The 26,813-nt window shown below is 41.1% G+C and overlaps 1 protein-coding gene across 1 annotated transcript in view; it reads left to right on the top strand.

The window, feature by feature from the left end:
- The window catches only part of EXT1 (exostosin glycosyltransferase 1), a 270,029-nt gene that overhangs the window by 171,338 nt on the left and 71,878 nt on the right, over nt 1-26,813 (top strand). The window lies entirely within an intron of this gene.

Genomic DNA, 26,813 nt, shown 5'->3' on the forward strand with positions numbered 1-26,813 from the left:
TATTAATAGCTTTTTCTTAATCAGTACTACTAATAAAAGACAGAAATCTGAATCCTTGGTTAAAAGTGCTAATTTCCGACTTTCATTCTCAGTCGGTTTTAATGTCTCTACCTTTTCGTGACATTTTAATTATGTATATTTTGTCATTCTAAAAACTAAATTTCAGAACAATTGCAGGTCTACATCCTGAGAACTATAAATCTCTTAAAGAAAGAGAAAGAGGAGGCCCAGATAATGGATGTAGGTGTGTGTGTGTGATTGTGTGTGTGTGTGCGCGCGCGCGCTAGTACTCCGGCTCTAAGACTAGTATCAGAATTATTCTGACCTAAAAATGCACTTTAGATTTTTAACACACCTTCAGTAGAAGAGAGGAGGAAACATTTACCACACGAAATTATCAGTCCCATTACCACCTCCGTGTCAAGGAAAGGAAGCTTTTCTGTTACAAGATTGCAGCAAATCACACAGTAAGATGGCAGCCTCGTTAACATGGGTGAAGTTACTGTAATTTATGTATAAATAACTTTTCTGTGTCAAGACGTAGTATCATTCAGTCCCTCCTGGATAATGTCTTTTCCATGAAAAAAATGGAAATGCCAAAATTAGCAGGTCTATCAAACAAATCCATAGAAGAAAATGGATTCCGACTGGAAAACTGACTTTTCCATAGCCCACAGCATCTCTGCTTTATAGTTTTAGGTTTTTATGTTCAGCCAACACAGAATATTCCAGGCCTTATTTCAAATAGTGACGTGAGGTATTGTTGGCTTTGATCAATAAATTGACTGGGAACTGGTTTAGGGCCAAACGATTAGGTAAGGCTCTCCATGGTGTTTTCTGGGAAAGGGGCTATGTTGGGTGAAGCAAGTTTCTGTTCTCGATTTTATACCCAACTCATGGCAATAGCCAAGAGGATCTTCTGCATGGTTCGGAAGGGGAGGTTCTACCCAGAGTCCTTGGAAAGGTCGAAGCATCTGGGAGAGAGAGATCCCGAACTCCCATCATGCTCTGAGGCCCCCAGGACTAGAAGTGAGCCCAACCTGCCGTTACTGAGGACTTGCTGTGGTTTGATGTTAACTCCTAGTGAGAGGGCAGGCAAACAAGGGGGACCAGGACCCTTATGTGGACAGGGGTTCCCTTGGATGGCCTGACACCTGCTAACAAATGCTCAGTTGTCCCATTACCAGCGTAAGCTCTACTACCCACATTATTCTTACCTCCCATCATTCTTAAGTATGGCTATAATTATCTGGAACCTAGCTCATGGTTTTCACTTACTAACCCACCCCGTGTTATTAGCAACAGAGATCCTGGATTCCAGATGTTTATATAAATTCTGGGAAGGAATTTTTCTTAAGGTTGGTCTTGTTACATAATCATAATAATCATTATTCAAACTAAGAAATTAACATCGACACAATACTATTAATTACACTACAGATTTTATTTGGATTCCATCATTGGCTTTTTGTTTTTTGTTTGTTTGCTTTTTACCGCTTCTCTTTCTGTTGGAGGATCCCACACTGCAGTGAGCCTTCCTAGTCTGCTTAGTCTCCTGCAGGCTGTCACAGCCCTCAGCCTTTCCTCATCTCCCACGATACTGGGAATCCTTATTGCATTTTAATGCTCTTTCCAGCCCTTTCCTCTGATTTGTTTTATAGTTAACATTATCATACTGTAGCTATGCTTTTTTCATTTAGCATCCCGTTCTAAGACATTTTCACTGTATGCCCTATTAAGTGTTTGGAATTTCTACATTCCATAAATTTCAGGGTTTGGTTAGTGATTAAATTCCTAAAGCCTTACTCATCACAGAATGAGTAAGCAACAGGACTTCTGGTCATTTTCTCCAACCTCCCTTGGAAAGTCCAGAAGAAAACTGAGAGGGGATGAATGAGGGGCCATGCTGGGGGACACACAGATCATAATGGTTAAGAGAGAACTGTAGCCTTAGTTTGTCGGCCTGTGGGAAACTTCCTTAAAACCTCCACACTTGGCCCATTCCACTTGGAATCAAATCCATTCCTGTTACTGTGATTTACAAGGCCCCCAGAGACCTAGCCTCAGCCTGCCCCCCCCCCCCCCCCCCATCTTCACTCTGTCCCCACCTCTCTCATTTCCTAGTCACACTGGCCTTATCTCGTCCTCAAACATTCCAAGCTCATTTTTACCTCCCAACTTAGGGCCCTGGCTCTTGTCATTCCCTCTATTTGCATCACTTTCTGCTTAATCTTTAGGTTACTGCCTTCCTGCTGCCCATTTTGGCTTCAACTCCAGTGTTTAAGGATGCCTTCTTCACACAGGCCTTCCTTGGCGATCTTTTCTAATATGAGGTGCCACCTGTCACCTTTGATCACTGAATCCTGCTTTATTTTCTTCCCTTCACCTCTTTCTGTTGAAGATAACCTCTTGCTTGTTGTCTCTTCATTTTTTTTAATGTAAAAATAAGTGTTTATTGTGTGTAAACAGTAGTTCTCAGACCCTGTAAACATTGAACCTCATCTGTTCCATTTAAAATTGGTTTTAATACCTGTCCGCCCCATTCTGATTTTCCTAAAAGCTTGTCACCGTAGTCCTTGATTTTAATGATAAATATTGGCTAGACAATACACAAGCCTATCTCTACTAGTTATAAACTGGCCTTGACATATTCAGTTTGCTTTAGTAAGTCTGCCCTGAATTGCTGTCCCCGATAGAAAGTGAGATCCATGAAAGTAAGGATTTCATCTTATTCACACCCGTATCCTTAGGCCCAGAACCATGCCTGGCATCTACGAAATAGCTCAATAAATATCTGTTGACCGATTGAGTACATTTTCTGAAAGTGGTGGTTACAGGACGAGGAAAGCTGTCCTTACCTTTGCTTTGGAGCATTTGAGAAGAAATCTTCCCTGGGTCACCTAGTCAACAAAAAAATATTTGAAGTTTCTGTGCCAAACACTGTAATCGCCGTTGTGTTAAAGCTGCTCCTCTCTTTTTCATTTTAACTTGAATAGTGTAAGGGACAGATGGCAAAAAAGATGAGCATTTCAAAGGCATTTAAATGAATTGTCAGCTGTGTTATTAGGCCTTTGGTCTGTCCTCTTGGAGACCCCCTTCTCTTAAAAGTGTTACAGGACTTCTCTTTCCCAAACATTTGGGGTAGAACTGGAGTCTTTAAAGGATAATAAAATGCCATGGTTTAAATACATTTCTATTACTTTTGACAACTCCATTATGACTCCATTGTTACAGGAGTGGCAGTGAAGCCTGTGAAAGGGCCTTTACCAGCAGATCAAAAGAACGGAAGTGCTGAAGGCACTCCAGACTCCCTGGCCTGAAACAAAAGGTGCAGCCTGTTTCCTTTCCTGAGGCATGGGCCCCACCCCCAGCAACACTTATGTTCTGAGTGGAGACCGGTCTAATTTAAGAGCAGGGGACAGGCTTTCATTATTTGAAAAAAAATTTTTTTTTGCAATTTATGTAGCCAACTCTTTTGGCATGATCGACAGAGGCTGCTATAGATAAACCTGCTGTAGTGACTGGAAATGAACAAAAACATATGTAATTGTGACCTATTCTAAACTAAGAGTGTGACATTAAGAAATGCCAAATCAGGCCATTCAGCTGCAATTAGGTATATAAAACTATCCTTTTCATTTACAAACCACAAAATCACTTCTAGCGTATTACCTTTGTTAATGGCATCAGTCTATTTGACAGAAGAGTACACACTGGAGTTCAAAGAAATCAGGTTGTCAGCAATAAAAGATGAACCAGAATCTTTAAAAATTATCGGCATACATGCACACGAACCTTTTTGTGGACCAGCAGGGATTATGCTTGTTTGATTTAGTGAACTGTATGGAGGATGAATACATTCTAAAAAGGCTTGCTTGGTTTTTGTTCCCGTTTTGTTTTATGTTTAGTTCAAGTTCATAAAATAACCAAACAGCCTGAGCAAGAGTTCTTGAAAAGAAGGGCCCAATATGGACCCAGGAAGCCTGGGAATGGCTGGCTCTCCTTTCAGTCATCAACTAGCTTAACTCTTTGTGAATTGCAGACCTTAAATATCTCTTGAGGCCACAATTTCCTTTACCTGACTAGTTCTAAGTTTTCATCATTTTTTGACCCTATTGTAAAATGAATTTTTTAGAAACTGATTTCTAAGAGATATACAGCAGCTTTAAATTCCATTTATTTTTTTCAGTTTGATAAATAGTTTTCTTAAGGGAAGAAATGTCATCCCCCTAATTTTATATGATTGATAATATTTATTTGCTTAAAGAGACATTTTGGTGTGGGGACAGAGCCAGGAGTGCAGTTTCCAGACTCTCGGCCTCACGTGGCTTAGGTAGTAAATGGCCATCAACTGTGATTAGATGGCCATCAGCTGTGGCTAGTTGGCCGTCAGCTGTAACCAGTGAGCCATTGGCCACTAATATAACTGCTGTGGCTACGCTAGCAGAAAAATGGGGGCTAGCATGAAGATGGTGGCTGAGCTAGCAAGAGCGGATTGCAGTTAGCACGGTGGATTACAGCTAACAAGTGGGGTTGGTTGGTTGGCAGAGAAGCAGACGGCAGGCTACAGATTGTGTGGATCCTACTTCCTGTGTCTCCAACCCAGCGATCAACAAGAATATAGTGGTATGACTCCCCTACCTATGGCTCCGTGGGTGTTCCTTTTTGGCCTCACCATGTCCTGCGTTCTTATGTGGGGAGTGGGACCGGAGACCCTGCCTGACACCCTGCGCGACATTCAGTATACAGTATGTAGTCTCATTAATACCAAATTAAAACAAATAATACCAAATTAACCAAATGTTGCCTAAATGAGTGGAAATGTTATGTTTGGCTAAGAGTCAGGAAGTTATTTCTTTAACGTTTAGATCTTATGTGACAAAGAGAAATGTAATCCACATCGGTAGATTGTCCCTTGATGTTACAAATGATGAAGTAGATATTTGTTTTCTTCCAAATGTTTTATAGCCAATGCTATCTTAACTGTTCAAGTGTAAAAAAAAAAGAAAAACACCACACACACACAAAAACAAACAAAAACCCCCTGCGTGCAGCTGGTCTACTTCATAGGTTTATAAATACCTGAACTTACTAACAGGCTGCTCAGCAAACTTTCTTGGTTGCTTTAAAAAGTACGTTTCCTAATAGTGGATAAATCCCTCTCAGTTCAATTGTTTCGAAAAGTGTGAATTTCACCCAGCAGACCTAGGATGGATTCTTACTAAGTTAAGTGTGTATGACAATAAATTCAGCAAGCACATTTCATTAATTCTTAGGTAATACAGTAGAACTTGTGGCTCCTAAAAACAGCAAAGTGAGAGGATATTCCTCTCAGAATACCTCATTTTCCATTATGAATAATGAATAGCGCTTTTTATTTATCAGTGTCCCTACGGAAAGCACCAATGTGCTCAGCAGTGAGCAATTACAGAATGTTATTTTAAGGTGATGGTGTTCCCACTAACAAACAAAAGTCAGACGATGGGCAGGAAACATGCTGGTTATCAGAATTGGGCATCACTCTGAAACAGACCGAAGCTTTGTGGATTGTTCCCCCAACCATTTGCACCCGACTCTGACGCTAGGTGCCTAGAATAAGCCAATGGGAGTATTCGAAAGCTGCGAAAAAGGGGTGAAGGTGGATCGAGGTTGTTGATCCGGACAGTTGCGAGGCCCGTAGATGGGCTGCTTGTCTTCGCTACTCAAATGCTGACAATTCATTGCCGCTTGTTTGTGTTTGGGCAAGGATCTGGATATTGGTCGACTTGCCCAGGTGAAAGCATTTGCTTTACTGAGGCGATCTTGTTGGATCTGAGAATTGTTTGGAGTTGGGGGGCTCAGGGAGAAGGATGTCAAGAAGGAATTCTGTGAGGAATGGTGTGTCCTTTGCTGAGAATTCAGGGCAATTTATGGGTGAATGTGCAGGGTCACGCATGGTCTGGGTCATGGTAATACTGAGAGGTGAGGGAAATGTGCTAAAATAAGCAGTCTCTCTTCTCTTGTTTATTTCCTGCGCTTGGAATTCTCTGAATTTTGAATGATAGCAGTTCTATATTAGCCGAATAATATAGGATGGGTTTGTGGGGTGGACTAAGACCTGTGTCATATGTCCTCTGCCTTCTGATTTCGTAGGTTAATGTCAAGTCACCTTAAAATAGATGAAAACACACACTATTTCTTTCCCAAGGAGACAGTGTTTTCCCGTAAAATGTTTCATTCATTAATTTTTAGGTGCCCATGGCATACATCATTTTTTGGTTTTGTTTTGAGGTATTAGTTGTATGTAAGAAGTTTAACACACGAGATGTGATTCTTCTGTCCTCTGAGGAATTACACAGGAAATAGTGCATGTGTTAGGGCAGAGTTTGGAAAAGTGCCCTGAGCTTATAAGGTCTTGGAGAGCTGTCATTGGGCGGATATTTATTCCTGGAGGAGACTAATAGGTTTCAACTGATGGCAACTCAGATCAATTAGTCATAGCTTCCTGAACTGCTGTGTTGAGAAGGATTCTGAGGGCTCCTGCATTCAATAGGAAAGAAATCTATTACTTACGTCTGCCACCGGCGTCAGTGTTGCCATGTGTTTTTGCCATTGCTGGTTTACATACTCCTCGGCATGAGGTGGATTGAGCAGTGTTTAGATGCATTCTAACCCAATGTTCCAAGAATTAAATCCAGTCCAAGCACTGACTCAATCAAAATAGAATATTTGTGGAGCGCTCACTATGTGTTACATGCTGTGCAGAACACAAACATGCAAAGTTAAAGTGAACTATTAGGTAAGAGATGGGAAGGTAGGGTGTGTTCAGACCACAACCACTGTGAGAATTAGGAGGAAGAGAATACAGGCCAGGGGTCAGGAGAATCCGAGAAGCTGGGATGCTAAAGAATGGCAGAGGGGAAGCCACTCCTGTGGGAAACGGGGCTTTTAGGGAAGCAAAGGCAGCTAGCAAAAAGTGGAGCCTTTTCCAAGGAATGTAAGGATGCCAGCCTATTTGGAGAGATCGTTTGTGATTGGGAAGACATGGAGCTGCCAGCTAGTAGAGGGCCTTGGAAATGAATTGTGACCATGGTCTTCATGCTACTCTGTTCTAGATTATAGGTCCTTAGAAGATAAGAGACTGGCTATCAGTCACCTTCCTTCATTCAGCAAAGATGTATTCAACTGCATGCCAGGCACCATATTAGATAAAGGGCTTCGCATAGACCCTGACTTGGAGGAGTTTTCAGAGTGGAGTAGGAATAAGGAAGGAAATTAATGCACATTCACACCCACGTGCCTCTTCAGGGAACTCACTGTTAGCTCCATTGTACAGAAGGAAACCCAAGGTTCGGAAATGTCTTTAGTTTGTCAGCCAGCAGAGCTAGATTTGAATTTCGGTCTCTTGCACTTAAATCCTGGCTTCTCTTCACCGGAGTTCTTATAAGTACACTTCGATCGAGTGGTATGTTATGGGCCCTTTTGATTTAACTTCTCCTTTGCCCAGATCTAGAGATAGAATGTTCTTGCAGTTCTTTTTGAAAGACATTTAAAGTAAGCATTTATATGGAAGTATAATATGCATACAGAAAAAGGCCACAAATCATAAGTTACAACTTGACCAGTTTTCTCAAAGTGAACACACCCTTTGTAACTACTACCTAGAGGAGCTTGCTTTTATTTTATTTACTTAAAATGAGTGGAAACTAACCCTAGGGTATTTTTTTTTTTCCCTTCACACTTCTTGCCCTCCATTTCTCCTTTCTCATTCTCTCCTATTCCCCGCTCCCCACTTCTCTTTTCCCCGTTTCTTCCAGGCTAAAATGTTCTCTTGGGTTTCTTGATCATAGAACTTTGTTCCAAGGATATTCATGAAGTGGTACAATGTCCTAAGTGCCCCCTTTCTGGGAATCACTTGGCTGATGAACATGAGAAGTGACAGGAATCGTATGTGGTGATTTAATTCTACTTAAAGTCACATTCTACTAATATTTACCGTATACCTAGAATGCGCCAGGCACAGGGATATTTTAAAGAATATACATTTCACACATAAAGAAATTGAAGTTCAAAGAGGTTAAGTGACTTTTGCAAAGTTATGTACAACCTAGTAAATGATAGATTTCTTTACACTCCATTTTCCCTCAAAATGCACCATAGATACGTGCTTTTGCCATCACTATCTGCTAAACATAAGTTTACATGCTTAAAAATAAAACTAAATAAACAAAAGAATGGCATAGACACCCCAGGTTTGTTATAGGACCTGCTTTTTCTTCCCTTTCTGTTTTAGAACAAGAGCTCTGATTCCAGATAATTGCAGTCCTGGAAATAGGGCAAAGTGTCATATTTTGAGAGGGCTGTTCTCACGTTTCCACATCTCTGTAAGAGCTGAACTTGGCATCCTTGTTTAGTAACACCGATGGCTTGAAGGTGTTGCAACTGGTTTTCTTAGCAGAACCAGAAGATCCTGAAGAGGTACTAACAGGATAAATCAGATTTCTTTGTGTTCTAGTTAACTGAAAAACAAATTTTAAGAACTTCAAGTCAGTTACCCATGTTCCTAGGAAATAGTTTATATGCTCTTTGAATTGATCAAAATGAAGTTTGAGAGAAGGGTATCTAAGACTGACTGTTTCCAACTTCTGTCATTAGAACGACTCTTACAGTTGGAGTTTTTGGGGGGTGAGAGTCTATTATGTTTAGTGCCTTCTCATGCCCTCGCGAACCCAGGAATACTACCATGTCAGGATTGAGCCTGTCCTTTGAATCTTGATAAGAGGTATCATTTAATTTGATATTTTGATAAAGACCATCTGTGTCAACTTGTAAGACTAACTTCTCTGTGCACACAAGAGCCTCAACAAAGAGGAAGAAATGGGAATTTCAGTACAGGCCATCGGAGATTGAAAATAATTTCTAACACTAACTCCTTTCAGGAAGGCCATTTTGATTCATGTTTAGTTGAATAGATGATAAATCTGTAAATGCTTCTGTTTTTTAAGTGTCAGTTCTAACTCAGGGGTGATGTGACATTTAGAGAAATTTATAAAATGCTCTAATTTATTCATAATAAACGTAGAGTGTTTAAAGTGGGAAATGAGTCTTTTCTTTCCTCCCATCACTCATCGGGGAGTTTTTGGCTCAAGGGAGTGTGTTCTGCAGCTATCTGGGGAATCCATGGAGCTAAATTAACACCTCTACCCTGTTCCTTTCTTAATATCTTTAGGAGTATTGGAGTGTTTGCCTTGCCACTTCCTACTTCCTCTTCTTAGTGTGAGTCTTCATATATAGGTGAACATAATAAAACACTCCTCAATACCATAAGGAAATATACATGGGCTTATGCTTCCTTTATTCAGGGCACAGTTCTAGACAAACACAACATCATGTGTATAAAGGACTTAATAACTAAAGACGGACTGAATGGATTACTTGGGACCATGAAGGTTGGGTAGCTCAGTCGTAATATACATCGCTCCGGGTTCATTTCTCTTGTTTGTGGAATAAAAACATTTCCCTTTTTAAAGCTGGAAATTTGATGGGACAATGAAGGGACACCGAAAGGATTAAAGAATGAAATTCCTTTCACCCAGATTATTGAGTGTATTTGTAATGTCCTTCTTGGTGTCCTATAACGGTGAGGATTCTGTTTTAGGATATATGAGCCTGACTTTTTCCTTCACCTTAATAGAGGAAAAAGGAAAACATGAATGGGAGAAGATATGTAATGTATTGTTTCACCTTTGGGAGTGCCCCCTCCTCTTCGGACAGGGTTCCTGGAGGCTGTAGCAGACCTATGTATTGTTTTGTGGTTTTTAAAAAATATTTTCTTTAATGTCTGCTGTCACTTTATTTTTTCTTAAATTTATTGGGGTGACAATGGTTAGTAACATTACTTAGGTTACAAGTGTACAATTCTATAATACATCATCTATATATCACATTTCCTTGATATGTTTTGCCATTTACCTTGTTTGGCTGGGAAGCCGTAGAAGTGCTGGGAAGCTTATCATCACAAAGCATGGCCAAGTATTCTAAAAGTCGATGCTTTGGTTTGTGCCAAGTAGTGCCCTGGAAAATGCTGGACTCATCACTGCTAGGTCTCATTTCTTGCATTTCAGAATTCTGGCTTCATTAGGGCTTAAAACTGCGTCCTCTCTGCTTCCATATAGGACTGAGTCTTTGCAGCGTTTACCTTGTCTACTTCCGTCGGAAGTAGAGAATGCTTGTAATAGCATGTGCTTGAACCGTGGCTGTCCTGCTCATTAGCCGTATATCCCTGAGCATGTGACTTAACCTCTGAACCTCATCAGTAAATCCGAGGGTGGTAGTCCGTACTTCTGAAAGTAATGATGACTTGAGGAAAAGTCGTCAAATCTACGATTCCTGAAAGTGACTCACACAAGAGTTGTGAGAGCGGAGTCTTAGAAACAGTAGACTGTGTGGTAGAGCTTGGGTCTCCAGCTAACCCCAGACCTCTGGAATTCAAGCCAAAGGAGTTGAGTGCACTCACCTTGACAGCTGCAACTCAGCAATACACGAGCACAGTAGTTTTCCCTGTGTGTCAGTAATGGGAGTGATTGCGGAGTAGAATGGAGTCTTACCCAAGAATTAGACTTGCGGTGAACACCAGCCTCCAGCAGTGAATTTCATGGGATCAGCCATGACTCCCAGCCCTGTATCCAGTCATTGTAAATCTCGACTTGGAATAAAGTCAGTAAGCCACCCTGCCCAGGTCTTCTCTGCCAGACGGTAACAATTTAATAACATTGTTTTGATCTTGCTTTTACAAACAAAGAGCTTCCTTGCGGAATTTCCATATGTGCAAAGTGTACAAAATTGACCCTATCCCGTGCCTTTGGAGAGTGATGGTAATGATGGTCATAGCTGGGTACTTCAAGACCAATTCCCAACCTGGGTGTCATCTCTGACCATCTTCCTCATCTCCAGGTAGGACTCACTTCTTCCTCCTCGTGATGCCACAGAACACTTCTCTCAAAGCACCCACCACACTGTGTATAAATGAGCTGTTTGTGTGTTGCTTATCTCACTGATGACAGGGCCTCATCAAGGCACGGATCTTCTATGGTCATTTGGTGCATCCATCTCTTAGCCCAACACCTCACATGAGAGGGAAGTGCCATCCACCTTGCTGTGGTTGATCTCTTCTCACCAGTGCGTTAGAGGCCTCTCCACCTCATGTAACTCTAGTTTGAATTTAGACCGACACTTATGAGTACACCCAGAGTGCAAGGTAACGTATTTTGACATACGGTGTTCTGTGCTCAAATTGTCACATAATAGAGAACAATTTTCCTCAGACAGACTTCCCTGATCTCCAGCCCCAAAAGGTTAGTTATCAACTACAAAACCCAGACAGCTGATAAGCTTTGATTTTATGTTGGTTGCATTTATCTTGCTGCTCCTTCAAAACTGGGGCCTCTGTTGCCTTTGAGACATAATCTTTGGTCTCCCTCTTCCCTCTAGATTGGATTAATAGATTTATGTAGCTGCTGAACACAAAGCTGCCTCAGAGTGCTTGTGTTTTAACCCAGTAGGAACCCAGCTGATCCTTTCGAAAGCAACTTCTAAGAGAAACTGATGTCCTGTGAACATGTTAGTGAGCTGTCATTGTGATTTTGTCAGTGGGCTCATCTCAGAGCAGCTGCAGACTCATTTTGAGATTGTCTAATTATTTATACACCCAGATTTCTCTCCTTTCCCAGGGATAGGCTTAGACTGAGCTGGTTCTTAAGTATAGGAAGATAGGTTCTGAATGCTTTATCATTAAAATAGTTCACTATCCTCTTACTTAGTTTTCCAAAATCTTAAAGCTAAGTACTGGAAACTTGTATTTCTACCAGCTTCTAAAGTTGTAAAACTGTTCTTTAAAAAACTTGCCTTTATAGTGTTTGCAAATTTGAGCACATGTCCCATTGTCTGTTTAAAATGTGTGTGTGTGTGTGTGTGTGTGTGTTTAGACGGAGAATGTAAATTTAATCCTATTAAGTGCTTATTCTGAAGACCTTTCTAGTGTAAATGTGTGTTTATCAGCATGGAATAAATGTATTCCAAAAGATAGAGTAACTGGTTTTTTATTCAAATTGCCTTTTTAAAAATGTAATAGTGAAAGCTTTATTATCAATCACTTTATTTTTCTCCACCTACACATTTGGAAGGTAGAAAAAGAAAGCATTTGGGGGCCAGGTTTTTGAATCAAAACAAATCAGGAATTGGCAAAACTGTAGTTTCCTGACTATTTACTGACCTGATTGGTATCATTTTCTGAGCTTGGGAGAGCCGTGTTCATTCATTTTTATTTTTCTTCTGCAGACTGAGTTTAGTAGGTAACGTGGAAACCATGTACCATAAATAAATTGCTGCAAGATAACAAACAGAATTGGAGTCTGTGCTTGCATTTGCCTGTTTGTTTTTTTCTCCCTTCCCTTAACACCCAGCTCTGCCGGGAAAAGCCAGTAGTATGCTTTCCAGGGTGTTCTAACTTACTGAGCTTCATGTGGTCCTCAGACGTTCATGCATTTTACAAAGATGGCATTGAGGGAGGAAGTTAGAATTCAATTTGTCATAGACGTATAATTTCACAATAGCTAAATTTAAAAAGATAGGATTAAAATCACACTTAAACATGTAAGGATACCACGATTCTGTTAGACTGCATTTCTAGGCCACCTCCATCTAATTCAACATTTCCATGGCTTTAAAATCCCTTATCCCTCTACTCACCAAATTTGCAAGATTGAAACTAGGCAAGAAAAAAAAGAGTGAGTGTTTAGAACATCCCCAAGATGGCGCTGGCTGGGTCGTTGTCTGATCTCACAGAGAGACACTTCCTCTGAAGAACTGGCTCACCACACGTTATTTGTGAGAGGAAGGAGATCCAAGTAGAGACTCCAGTGTGGGCTTGTGGAAGCCCTGAGCGTGTGCTCAGCCAGTTTAAAGCTTTGGTTGAAAAAGAGCCTAGATACTTCCACTCTCAGTCTCTCTCCATATGGTGTGGAGTCACAGGAAGAGAGTAGTGTGTTGTGGAAAGAGCACATGCTTTGGAGTCAGGACAAATAAGGGAGCCCATTCCTGACTTTGCCTCCTGGGTAAATGACTTCCCTTTTCATCTATAAAATGGATATACTAACAACAATAACCACTGACGAAGCATTTCCTATGTGCCAAGCCCTATGCTCAATAATATTCTTATAACCAGCCTGTGGGGTAGGTTCTTGCACTCAAAGAGCAGTCAACTAGAGGCTTAACAAAGCCCAGTGACTGGACAAGATTCCATCTTGGAAAGTGGTAGATGTGGGATTGAAACCAAGGTGTGCTTTAGATTCAGAACTGAGGCTCTTCACCAGTACAGTGTTACAGATTGTTACAAATGTCCGATGAAATCACACGTGAACAGTGCCTGGCACGGATTCTGGCACATAGTAGGTCCTCAGCAAAGATGAACTTAACCTTGGAGATAATATTCCTTGGGGAAAGCAGTCAGGCCCTGACTTTGCCCCTTAGCTGGAAGAGCGCCACACCTGTTACCTGACGACCTGTACTTTTGAAATCACCTCCACTCAGGTAGGCGATGGGCAAGCCCAGTACCCTGCTGGGTATGGTTTAATATGCTCATTTGTACACTGGGGGGAGAGGTTCAGCCGGCTATAGACTATAGGTGAAAAAAGCCAGGTGCAGCTAGTTTGGTCCATTTTGAAGAGAACAACTAGTTTGGGTTAACTTAGTGTGTCACTGGCTGCTGCTTTGGCATCATAGACACAAGCACAACCGTGGTCTCCTTTTCTTTGCAGTCGAAGACATACTTGCGTAGCGGAGAAATTTCGTGTACAGAGTAGCTGGCATGTGGGGGCATTTGGGAGCAGGAAGGATGCAGAACAGTGTCCTTGAAGATGATGATGGGGACAGGGGTCACTGGGTGAGGACCAGCCCAGCACAGAAGTTCGTCATTCTCCCTGGGGGATAAAGCCTGGGAAAGGGGACCCTTCATTTAAGCGCAGTGGGGATAGAAGGCTGCTGCTCTCTGTGTTTCCCCTGTCCTTTCTCTAAATGTAATTAAGAAGACTTTGAAGAAGGAATATGGTGCTAAAGCCTACATAAGAACCTCCCCAATTCCCTAAAGCCTCATTTGATTTTAATATTTTTCTTTCGGCTTCCGCTTTGCTGCTGTGTGAGGGGCAGCAGGTGGAGAGGGTAGAAGTGTTCCTGGGGAAGCAGAAACCCTTGTGGAAACCCGTTTTCATTGGGGTGATATCTTGGTAATGTAAGCAGTGAGAGTTGGCAGAGGAGTGAAAACTGTAGGATTAATGGCCTTGAGCCTAATTCCCTGATACCTTTTAAAAGGCCAGCTCCGCAGCTGGCTTTCTCCTTTTGTTCCATAGACACTCCCTCCTACATCCCTAGTGCTTTTTTTGTTTTTTATTTTTATTTTTGGCTGATTTTTAACTTCGTTGAATCTGAGTTTTAGCACCAAATATGCGAGAGTTGTATGTATATGATCAGTTACACTAAAGATGCTTAGAAATTAATATACTAACAGGAAGGCTTGATAATAACATAGGGGAGATGCCTTACTTCATTGTAAAGTAACCTGCGGGGTTTTCTGGTGCAAGTTTTTAAACAATGTAAACTCCTTGATTGTGTGTACTCACATGCACACACATTTATGAGTATGTGTATATGAACATGATTTTCCATGTTGAAACTCTTGACATATGTATTTTCGGTGTAAGTAGCAATAAAACCCAACACATGATATCAGTGCTCATGAATTTGCAGATAAAATATAAATTCATAACCCTATTCACATTTTAAAATATGACTGCTTTTCTCAAGTGCTCATTTATACGTCTTTCAGAAACCCATGTGATTTTTAAGACAGGGAGACCAGTATACAAGTAAATATGTTTCGGTATGTGTGGGGGTGCTTCTGAAGGCATGAGTGTACAAGTAATGAGCATTACTTTGGGTGCAGATGGAGGCACGAGGTAGGAAGTAACAAGCGTATGACTTACTCCTGCAAACAGGAACGTGATTCATGTTTCCAGCATGAAACCTTTGAAGTGGGGTCAGCAGGAAAGGAAGAGAAAGCAAAGCAGCCAGACCTAGTAGAAGAAGAACATTTCTTGTTGCCTAGGTGTTCCGGTAGACTTTGAAATACCGGTCCCTAGTAGTTTGATGGGGAAACGTTCTCAGCATTTTCTGTATTTTGCATTATTATTGGAAGGTAATCAACGGCACTGACATTTTCATAGGACACTGAGACCTGGATGGTCTTAGTGATTTCCCTTCAGCCTCGTGTGATGTTTACAGTTTGATTTTTGAGTGCTCAAAACTACTTACGGTTCTGGCTGTGAGTGCGCTCTGCTGGGCCTGCAATGTTTTCTAATATGATTGCATTTGCCATGTCCGTTAGATTACCTTCATTCTTTCTGCTCTAGTCTGATGCCTGGCCAGTGTAAGCACTCAGTCAATGATAGCAGTTATTATGGTATTTGTTAACCAAAACATGGAAACCTCTTTATAACTCTTGTCATCGTGACTGGTGTATGATCATAAACAACATCTGACATTTTTGGATTGTAGAATGCTTTTCCCAAATCACAGATAAACCCCCACGTCGTCTCTATCAGAGCTTCACCCAAGCAATTTGTTAACAAATTACTCCCCATAACTTCACAGCCTTCCTTGGTTTACATCCATTTAGATCATGTCACCTAAGTTTCCCCATTGCCAGTGGATTAGTTCACCCATCCGGAGGTTTTGCCAATTTGATGCAGCAAGCCCACACAAAGCTTATAGACATTGTATTCTCCATTTGATGCTTGATCCAGTGAGCCCGTTTATATTCAGTGAGACGCTCCTATCTACACATTTCCATGTTTATTTTTAGCTCCTTTCTCTATCACTTGCTGTCATTTCCCTTTGCTGCCTTTTCACCTCCCCAAATGCCATTCCAGGATTAAAGTGGACATTGTGATAAAGGAGGCAGTGCCATTTGGAGCATGTTTCTTATAATGCATTTAATTTGCCACAGTCAGAATCAGCCGAGGTCTCTCTAACTACAAGTGACGGAGGTGGCAGTCTTGGGAAGAGACACATACACTGTCCATTCTCTGCTTTGAAACAGGGCCCTGGTCATGGTGGGAAGGATGTGGCATAACTAATTCATAGTCACTTTAAATTCATTCCCAATAGGGACGTATTTCTCCTGTGTTACTTAAAAAGGAATTATAGGTGGGGTGAGGAGAGCAAGCAATATTAGGAATGGAAGTACAAACAGGGCTCTCGTCTTGGCTCTTTACTCGGTGGCCTGATTCTGTTCATTTTAACAGCATCATGAAACAGAGGTGGAGTCAGGAACCTTGAGCTACTCTCCGTCACCTGGCTCACCTCACCACCAGCTTCATATTAAATTCCAGCAAGACTGCTATGGAGGTAAATATTCCAAGGGGTATTTACTCCACTGCTCACTGGAGTCTGGTCTCCGTAAACGTGACCCGGAAATGCAGCAAGGTGGCAAGTGTCTCACTGTTTCAAAGCACGGTTAATTTTCATGCCAGGGAGCGAGCAGAAGGCACCAGGGATTAGGGACAGGCTCAGATGTTAGGCACCCCCAGGGGTTGATCGGCCAGCTTGAGTGCAAATATCTCGAATTTATGTTGCTGTACCCCATGGAGGTCAGCCTGGATGCTTCTTGCCTCACTGCCCAAATTCCATTTTCACCCAACAATTCTCAGAGGATTCCAAAGACCTTTTGTTTCTTCGTGCTCTTCTCTCTGTAAGCTTCCCATATGGCCTTGGCATGGAACAGGTTGATCTAACTCTGTGGTATTAACAGCACGGATTTGGTTGTTCTCGGAGACCTTTGCTTCTGTCCAAACGGCTTTTCTGTGCCTCATCTCTTGACAGATTAGAAAATGCTAATGTTTTTCCTTTTACTTCCTTATACTTTTATATTCCTTTAGTTATTCATTTAGCAGATACTCCTTTAGTTATTTAGTTAGCAGAGGGTTCACTTAGATAAGAAAGATGGTGTATCATAGCCATTTCTGTTCTGAAAGAAACGACCAATGTGAGGGACGAAGAAACTTGTCTCTACCCTGAAGGTTCTTTTGGCTGGTCTAATAATCGAATAGACATGAGACAGATTAGCAAGAGAAAATGACCAAATTTAATTACATACGTATGTAAGGGAACCCCACATACATGAGAGGTTCCAAGATAGTACGTTACAATGGGGTGTATGTGGCATTCGAGCTAAGGATGAGGTAAGGCCGCTGGGATTTCAGAAGGGAGAACGTCATTGCAGGACAATGGGAGAAGCAGGTGTTCAGTAATTAGACGTTTGCTCTGCTATGTAGATAGGGGAGAAACAGTGTCTCTGATAATCTCTTATTATGGGCTAGACCCTTAATTCAAATTCTTTTAGGTAGTTGAGGGTAAAGGGAAGCAGAAGTTTCTCTTGAGCCTGCAAGGTCTTTGTTGCCTTTGCAGATTGCTCAAAACAATCTGCATATCACAGAGGCACATCTTGGGGTGATTTGTTATGAACCTCTACACCAACTCAAGGAAAGAGAAGAGTATGGCATCCATACATCAATCCATTCTCTCTCTCTCTCTCTCTCTACACACACACACACACACACACACACACACACACACACACACACACACGTACAAGTATGTATATGTGTATAAATGTGGCTATCATGTGTCCGATACTTTTTCGGGAATGTCCAGAAATGAAACCGTAAACTCAGTTCTAAACATAGATTATAATTTGGAATCACACGTCCAAAACCAAGCTCTTGATTTCTCCCCGTTCACCCTCCCAAATGTGCTACATCTGTAGTCTTCCCATCTTAGTAAAAAGCAAGTTCTTTCTCTCTTTACTGCTCAGGCAAAAAGCCTTGGCTGTGCCCTTCATTCCTTTCTTTCTCTCATAAACCACGTCCAGCTCACCCAGAATACCCTGTTTATTGTAGCTTTAATGTACATCCAGCATTGGACCACTTCTTACCATCTCCATGACTTCCCCCTATGTCCAAGCCATGGTCCCCTCTAGCCTGACCTTGGCAATCGCCTCTGTCTTGGTCCATTTGGGATACTACAGCCAAAATACTACAGACTGGGTGCCTTATTAACAACAAACATTTATTTCTGACAGTTCTGGAGGCTGGGAGGCTGGGAGTCTGAGATCAGGGTGCAACGTGGTTGGGTAAGAATCTTCTTTTGAGTCACAGACTTCTGGCTGTGTCCTCACGTGACAGAGGGGCCAGGGAGCACTCTTGGGTCTCTTTTATAAAGGCATGAATTTCATTCATGAGGGCTCCACCCTCATGACCTAATATTCTCCCAAAGACCCCACCTCCTAATGTTACATCAGGCATTAGGATTTCAACAAGAATTTAGGGGGGGATCGAGGTGGGGCACTTTCAGACCCTACCAGCTTCCTGTCTTCCATGCTTCCACCTCCCACCTTCGTTCACCCCACTACAAATTCTTCTACACACAGCAGCCACCAGAGGGATCTTTTTAAAAGATAAGTCAGTTCTTATTCCTCCTCTGCTCACAATCCACAATGGCTTCCCATCTGACTCACAGTACCGTGTTTCCGTGAAAATAAGACCTAGCTGGACCAGCAGCTCTAAGGCATCTTTTGGAGCAAAAATTAACATAAGACCCGATCTTATATTATATTATACAAGACCGGGTCTTATATTGTAGTAAAATAAGCCCAGGTCTTATATTAACTTTTTTTTTTTAATTAAAGTTTATTGGGGTGACAATTGTTAGTAAAGTTACATAAATTTCAGGTATACAATTCTGTATTACATCCTCTATAAATCCCATTGTGTGTTCACTACCCAGAGTCAGTTCTCCTTCCATCACCATATATTTGATCCCCTTTACCCTCATCTACTATCCCCCTCCCCGCTTACCCTCTGGTAACCACTAAACTATTGTCTGTGTCTATGAGTTTTTGTTTCTCATTTGCTTGTCTTATTCTTTTGTTGTGTTTGGTTTATATACCACATATCAGTGAAATCATATGGTTCTCGACTTTTTCTGACTTATTTCGCTTAGCATAGTAATCTCAAGGTCCATCCATGTTGTCACAAATGGTACTATTTCACCTTTTCTTACCGCCAAATAGTATTCCATTGTGTATATATCCCACAGCTTCTTTATCCAAACATCTATCGAAGGACACTTTGGTTGTTTCTGTGTCTTGGCCACCGTAAATAAATCTGCAATGAACATTGGAGCACACTTATCTTTATGGATAAATATTGTCAGATTTTTTGGGTAGATACCAGGAAAGGGATTGCTGGGTCAAATGGTAATTCTATTCGTAATTTTTTTGAGGAAACTTTGCTGCAAAAGACACATCAGAGCTGATGGTCCGGCTAGGTCTTATTTTCAGGGAAACACAGTAGTATCCATGTCTCTACCTGTGACCTACAAGGTGGTATAGACTGATGTCATCTTCCAACACTCCTCTTCCTCACTAGTCTTCCAGTTGACACAAATTCTCCAAACAGTACTAGTAATAGTAGGAGTAGTAACAATGGTAGTAGTAATTTTTTGACCAAATTTAAGCTGACTTTTGCTGGGCAGAATCCTCACATCAATACTATCTTTGTAAGATCATTTACAGTGGACATTTTTTTAGGTGGGTGCATTTGAGAGCTTGCTGACGAGTCTTGACGCAACATCTAGAGTGGGCTGTGTTGTTTTCGGGAGGCTGGAATCTTCCTCTGGGAGTCAGAAGCTCAGGAGATGGTTAAAACTGGGAACAGAAGCTACTGTTGGGTTTAACCTCTGCTATCAGTGCACTTGTGCCAAGAAAGCCTCATCAGCCCCTCCCTCCTGCTTAGGACAGTGCCCGTGCCTTCAACCTGGTCCCTTTGATGGGGAAAGCCCTTCTGAATGTTTTCTATGCCATAACTAAGAAAAAGCAAAGTAAATGCTGGCGTTTGGTGCTGCCCCCTACACCTACCATGCTTGGCGACTTCTTTCGACTTCACATGAGAAACACGTTTAACGATAGTGAATCCCGGGTAATGCTGTTGATCACATCCACTCACTGTCTTCCTGACTTGGAGCCTTTTTTTTCCTCAAGGGCATTTCCAACAAAGCAGTATAGCTTTCAGATTTGTAAACTGCCACCTTATTATCTCCTATTAGTCAATTACAGCTGCTGAAGAGCAGGGTAAGTGACAGTATGGCAGATTACAGCAATTTATGTGCCGTTCCCATAGTCTTGTTCAGCATATCATCAGACTGTTTAAATTTAATGATAGGACTTTTACATGTGTTTTAGAGCAGTTAAAGTTGTAATCAAAATGTTTAGAAAAACCCCTACTGACCTGCCTAAGTGCTTCCTTCTTCGGTGTTTCTTGTAATGCCTCTCTGTTGTAATCTTTATTAGCAAAGCCTGACTCCAATTAGGAGAGGCAACCTATTTTCAAAAGAAAGTGGGGCTTTTTGGTGTGCGCAGGAAAGACGGAGCTGATGGAAATGTTTTACTTCAGATAGCATTTATTTGGCAAATCAATTGCATGCAAATAAGCGCTATGTAACACAGCCCCCCTAAGAAAGTTGGTAGTCTGTGGGGATAGAAGGTGTGTGAGGTCAGGATGGGGTATGTACCATGCCATGGGGAGCAGCTTGGAGGAAGGAGAGTTGTGAGTAACAGAGGAAAAAAATAACTGCCCTCTACGTTGTCTGGTTCTCTTTCAAGCTAAGGCTGATCATTTTGGTAGTCGGGGCTGCAGTGAAAAACAAGAAAACCTCTGTAAAAAGAAAAAAGTTGAGTGCTTAGAAGTTAGGATATTATGTAGCAAAATGAAATATTGAAGGACCTGTTACCTTGAACTTGTTCACACCTTTAGCTTCACTGGTGGACGTGAGAAACTGTTGCTATTAACTGACTAACCTGGGAATACTGTTTAGTCTAAGCTTCACTATGCTATCTGATCCTCACCCATAATTGCATGCTCATACTCATGTTTTTTGCTGCGTTCTCAGGGCGTGTCCTGTCAATCGTGAAGTCAACAAGGCCTCACCTCCTCAGAGTTTAAGCGCTAGGATTTCATACTCATAACCTCAGGCAGATGTCAGGCCAGGGTTTCTCAATCCTGATGGTATCAACATTTTGGGTCAGATAATTCTTTCTTGTGGGGGCTTTCCTGTATATTGTAGGATGTTCTGCAGCATCCCTGGGCTCTAAGATGCAAATAGCACCCACCCATGCCCCAACTGTGACAACCAAAATTGTCTCTAGATATTGCCAAAGGACCCACAGGAGGAAAAATTGCCTCCAGTTGAGGACCACTACTCTTGATGATTTAAACTTTACATTATCACTGGCAAATAACTCAGACTTTTGGTGTATGTTTAACAAATACCAGGGGTGCCAAAAATACGGATACAGGTGGACACTTTGGTCCACGTTGCTCAAGCAGTAATTCGCCATAATCAGAAGTATCTGGACGCTGATGGTAACCACTTTGAGCACCTCTTGTAATTGCAGAAGTCAGACGTGACTTGTATTCATCTTTTGTTATCGGTATATATTGAGTATTACAATTTTAATACAGTTTTCCTTTCTTAAAATGTGTATACATTTTTTGGCACCCTCTGTATTTAGTGAATCTCTGCTATACGTAAGTCGTCACAGGAGATACTGAAATAAGACACTATTTTCACTGTTTTGTGACACTGTATAGTACCCGTTGGTGTAAAAGACTCATCCTGAATTTCATAGTAAATCTGGGGAGACGATTTTTTCATTCATTTTCTTTTTATCATATGTTCTTTGAAAATTATTTCAAGTTGTTTTGTAAGGAAAAATCACTATTTTGTTCATATAAAAATTGTCCATTATGTGCCAGAGTCTATCTATAGGTTTCTCAGAGTTGGCAAAGTAATTAAATCTGTAAAGCAGAACAACAGGGTCGTTTGAACTTTTCTATGTAGTTAGACCTAAGATGATTTTATATCTTTGGCACGTTGTGTCCCTTCCATAATAAAGAACCATTGAATGCAAAGTAACTTTTGCATGCTCTTTTTCTGGGGATGGAAGAGGAAGTGGAATACATCTAATATGTCAACAATATCAAAATAGGTCTATGGAGTACCTTTCCTACGTATAGCCATGGAGTTGGGGATTAAAAGTGATTGCTGACTTTTAGGAAATCGCATGTGATTGTAGAGATAAAACACACATCCTTTGACATTCATGTAAGATTCATTGGGCTCTCTGGCCCTAGGCTCTGTACACAAGTCCCCTGGGGATATGATATCACATGAGAAACAACTGCTCTTCTTATGGAAATTATAGTCCGGTGGTGATAGATTTAAAAAGCAAATACCAATGCAAGCTATAGAACAGAGAGTCCCTGAGCCAAATCTGCTGTACACATGTTTTGTCTAGCTCACGGTGTACATTTTTAAAACTTGAATTAGTTGCATATTAGAGTGATAAATAGCTGTGAGTCACAGAAATCTCAAGGAACCAATGACTGGAACGAGGCAGGTGTTTGTTTCTCAGTCACCTAACTATAGGCAACTGAGTGCGGGTAAGGAGGCTCTGTTGATTGTTAAGGAACCATGCTCCTGTTTTGTTGCTCCACCTTATTTATTAAATATATAGCTTCCACCTTGGGATCCAACATGGCTGCCCCAGCTCCAGCTCTCACAACTGCCTTCCATCTGTTGGAAAAGGAGAAAAGAGATGGAGAAGGGTCCCTCTCTTAAAAGATATCTCCTGGCAATTATACCTTCCAGCTCTCTTGGGGCTGCAGGAGCTCCTGGCGAGTCACCATTAAGGCTAGGAATGTGTTTGGATTGATCATGGGAACATCATCAGTTTAGGTTTTTGCCTCGGGGCGGGGGGAAAGATTGTTTTATTAACAGTAGAAAAAGCTTGGGTTTGGGCAGGCTAAGATTTGAATACAGTTTGCATTACTTTGAACACAGTTTGCATTAGTTGAGGGAGCAGAGGTAAGTGCTAATTGGTAACAGATGTTACCAGAATTTAAACAAAGGGTGATATCAGGGACCTAGGCTGTCAAGGAAGGCAAAGAGAAGGTGGTACGCCTTGAACAGGACTTAATAGGAAGACAGAGTTAGGATACGCAGAGAGGTATGGAACCCAAAGAGAGTCCATTGTAAAGAGATTCACACCAGTTCAGGGCATTTAGCTAATACCTGAGAATAGGGATTGGTCAGGTACTTGGGGGTCCAACGAGCATTCAGTTTTCTATAGACCATTTACAAGATCCGTAACTAACGCATATTGCCCTTTCTAGGAGATATATTTATATCTATACCTACACCTGTTTCTATGACTGACGGTATGTACTGATGGCCTTCAGGGTTTTGCAGAATAAGAAATATGATATTACTTTATTCAGCCGATTTCCCAAGCTGTTAAATAACCAATTCTGAAGGTTTGAAACTCAGGCCGTCTCCATCTACAAGGATCATGAATCTGTATGAATGTAATTGTGTTATTTAATCTATTATTATATCATCTATTATTTTTATTGCTGCCATAATCTTGAGACAGTTCATTACAGCATAAAAATGATAACCTCCATGAAAATGGCATGTATTTCTACTAACTTCATATGTTTGTGTAGGTACCGCAAGTGTGCAGAATTTTTGCTTTTCATGTGTTAGAAATAAGTATTCTGAGCACTGGCATTATATTTTAATCGAATAATCTTGCTGTTTTCAATTTTTGGACAATAATCCTTCAAATGGCGGCTAATTGATCAAAAAGAGAAGTCAGATAAGCAATGAGAGAGGAAGAAACTATTGAATGAAAAGAGTAAGGAAGGGTTTGGAGATATTCCTACAAACACGTTTTGCTTGGTGGTGGTAAGTCCTTACAGTATTTTTTGGCCTTTCTTAGTAGAGGCAGGATAAAGAAATATCTCAGAGTCATATAAATATCATTCGGAATGCACTCTTAGCTCTATCTAAAGAATTATTCGCCAATAGATGTCCCAGAGAATTAAGGTATGGCCTGGAAAATGAACACAACAATATTGGTTACACATTACAAAGGCAAGGCAAAGGTGTTCACTTTTCATGAGAAGAAAGCTTTCTCGGTTGAACTGTTAAGCAAAGATTGGATGATCGATGGCATGCTTCCCATGATTCATTTCGTTCCTATCTTATAGATGTGTAGTGGAGGCACAGAGATTAATTAACATACTCAAAGTTATAAGCTAGTAAATTGCAAAATGATGGCAATCTAACTTCAGATCCTAAGCTTTTTTTCTTAAATCCTAAAATTTTAACCTGTCTCCTATGTTATATGAGGTTTCTAACTAGGAAGATTGAAGCCCGTGAATAGTTTTTCTCATTTCAGCAAGGCAAGCTGGTAGGAAGCCCCCAAGCTGCTAAGTGAGATGAACGGGTTATAATTAGCTTGGTTAGCTTGAGCACAAAATGAGAAAAGGGAACAAAAGGCGGAGATCTGGAAGTTTCGGCAGGGTCTTGCCCAGTGACTGGGTAAACATTGAGTTTCTATCTACTGTGTAGAGCATTTGACATTTCCTGGGCTCAGCCAGTTTGCAGGTGAACCAGTTACTTATGCAGTAGTACTTGCAATTGGATTTAGTAAATGTTTACTATGTCAGCAGCCCAGCTACTTTGTCTTTAAGGGTAAAGATGTTCATACTCATTTTTGTGTGAGGGCCCCAATAGGTAGCTACCAAATATTTGTGGAATAAAATTGGCTGGCAAGCACTTGGGTAGTATTGCTATTCGAGCTCACACTGAGGTGGAAAGAAACTAAAACTGACATCCTAGTGGCAGTCACCATGAGACTGACTTTAGTGCAGTGTAATGTGGTCCACGTTGTACTACTTACACCCGAGAGGATTGACTTGTGAGAAGACCAAACGTTCTTTATTCTGAGGCCAACTCACTTACAAGTTATAATTATATATATAACATGTTGCCATTTTTATCTCTCTATTATGTGCCTGGTGTTTAACAAATATATCATCTCCTTCCTGGTTTATAACAACCTCATGAGGTGTATATGATTAGATCCATCGTATAAACATGAAAACTGAGACTCAGAGAGAGGTAACATAGTTGACTTTGTACACAGCCACACAGCTTACCGCTTTTAACTGATAGGATCTGAAACCAAGTCCCATAGACTCAAAATTCTGAGTTCATGCCGCCATTCCCTTAGGTGAAGGGCCAAAGGGCCAAGGGCCACTGCAGAAGACAATGGAAATTCTGTCTCTTGGGGAGATTGTGGAGTTGGGAGAACCCCAAGTATACACACCTGGATTAGAGTGAAGCATGAGGAAATTCAAAAATAAAAAATAAAAATGAGTGAGTTCTTTCATGGGACAGCCAGTAGAGAGAAGCCTTCCACTTCCTCAGAATACGTGAACGGCTATCAGAAACACTGAGGTAGGACAGAAAGGAAAGTTTTCATGGAACAAGTTGCTTGAGGTGAGTCTTGTCAAGAATTCCAGCACTACATTTTGAGCCCCAAAGTGTCTTATTTTCCGTCTTCCTGGTATGTCACCATTTTGAATCTATAGGAGGTGTTGACATGTGTCTTCCTAACAGCATGTCATGAGAGTCGAGATTTTTTTTCTTTTCTCTTCCCTTTCATTTTCAGAAAACAAAACAAAACCTGTTTTAGCATTTCCCCTCTGCCACCAATACTAATATTGCTGGAACAACTTTAGATTTTAGGTATTAAGAAAAATTGATTTCATAGAACAATTTAATGATGCTGTCTCATTGACATGTAAATCTCCAGGCAAGTTCCCATCTGTTACTATTTATTTAAAATATTTACTGTTATACCTACACACAGCACTTGGTAGCAATGCATTTAAAATGAGTGTTGATTTATTTGGTTTGTTTCTTAGCAGACAATTCCATGTGTATTGAAGTAAGTTAGAAGGGGGTCGTCATATCAGCTAACTCCTTAGTCTGATGAGTACATCGATGTCTCGTTATGCTGGACACCATTTTCTGTACTTGGATAGTGCATTGTAGCTGGATGTTTTCAAAATAAACAACTCTTTGTAGCTGTGTTTTTAATTCATCTCTAGTGTAGCACTGGGGGGGGAAGAAAAACTCAGCAGACTGTATTAACAGGGAAGCCACTTTTGTGTTGCATTTCGATCCATTTAAGCTAAAGCTGATTAGCACTTTTTGAGAAGTGAATCTAAATCCTTCTGCTAATCAAGGGAAATTGAGCCATGTTGTTACGAGGGAGAGCTGGAGAGAATGGCTATAATGGCAAGTTTCTTTTGTATTAATCATGCAACATATAGCTTGGTTTCACTCCCACCCCTTTTCCCAACAAGCCCCTCTCCTAAGTGCTTGTTTAGTAAAGCAACCCAGCAGGTGAATTTTTAGGTGTTAGTGGGATTCAGGTAGTTTCATTTGAGTGCAGTAGAGAGAGAGAATGGAAGAGAATTTGGGGATGCCGGGCCTATTTCCAGCATGGTGTTAAAAAAAGTATGTCGATTGTTATACATTAATGACAGTTGTAATTTGAAGCATGAGGTGAGTCTTTGGTGTGTTTAGTGTGTTTACTGTAATTAGTGGCTGTGCATCCTCGCCTGGTGTTTTAAAATGCAAGTTTTATTATTATTCAGGTACAGTGAGGCCAACAGATCAGGAGACGGTTGCTATGGAGTTTGTTACTGACAGTTTTCAAGCGGAGGGGCCAAGCCCTGCCACTTAGGGCCACGTGGGGAAGCAGCGGGGTTGGTCAGAAGGCATAGGGAACAAAGGGGGAAATCAGG

Source organism: Rhinolophus sinicus, linkage group LG12 (genome assembly GCF_036562045.2).
Source record: "Rhinolophus sinicus isolate RSC01 linkage group LG12, ASM3656204v1, whole genome shotgun sequence".
Lineage (NCBI taxonomy): Eukaryota > Metazoa > Chordata > Mammalia > Chiroptera > Rhinolophidae > Rhinolophus > Rhinolophus sinicus.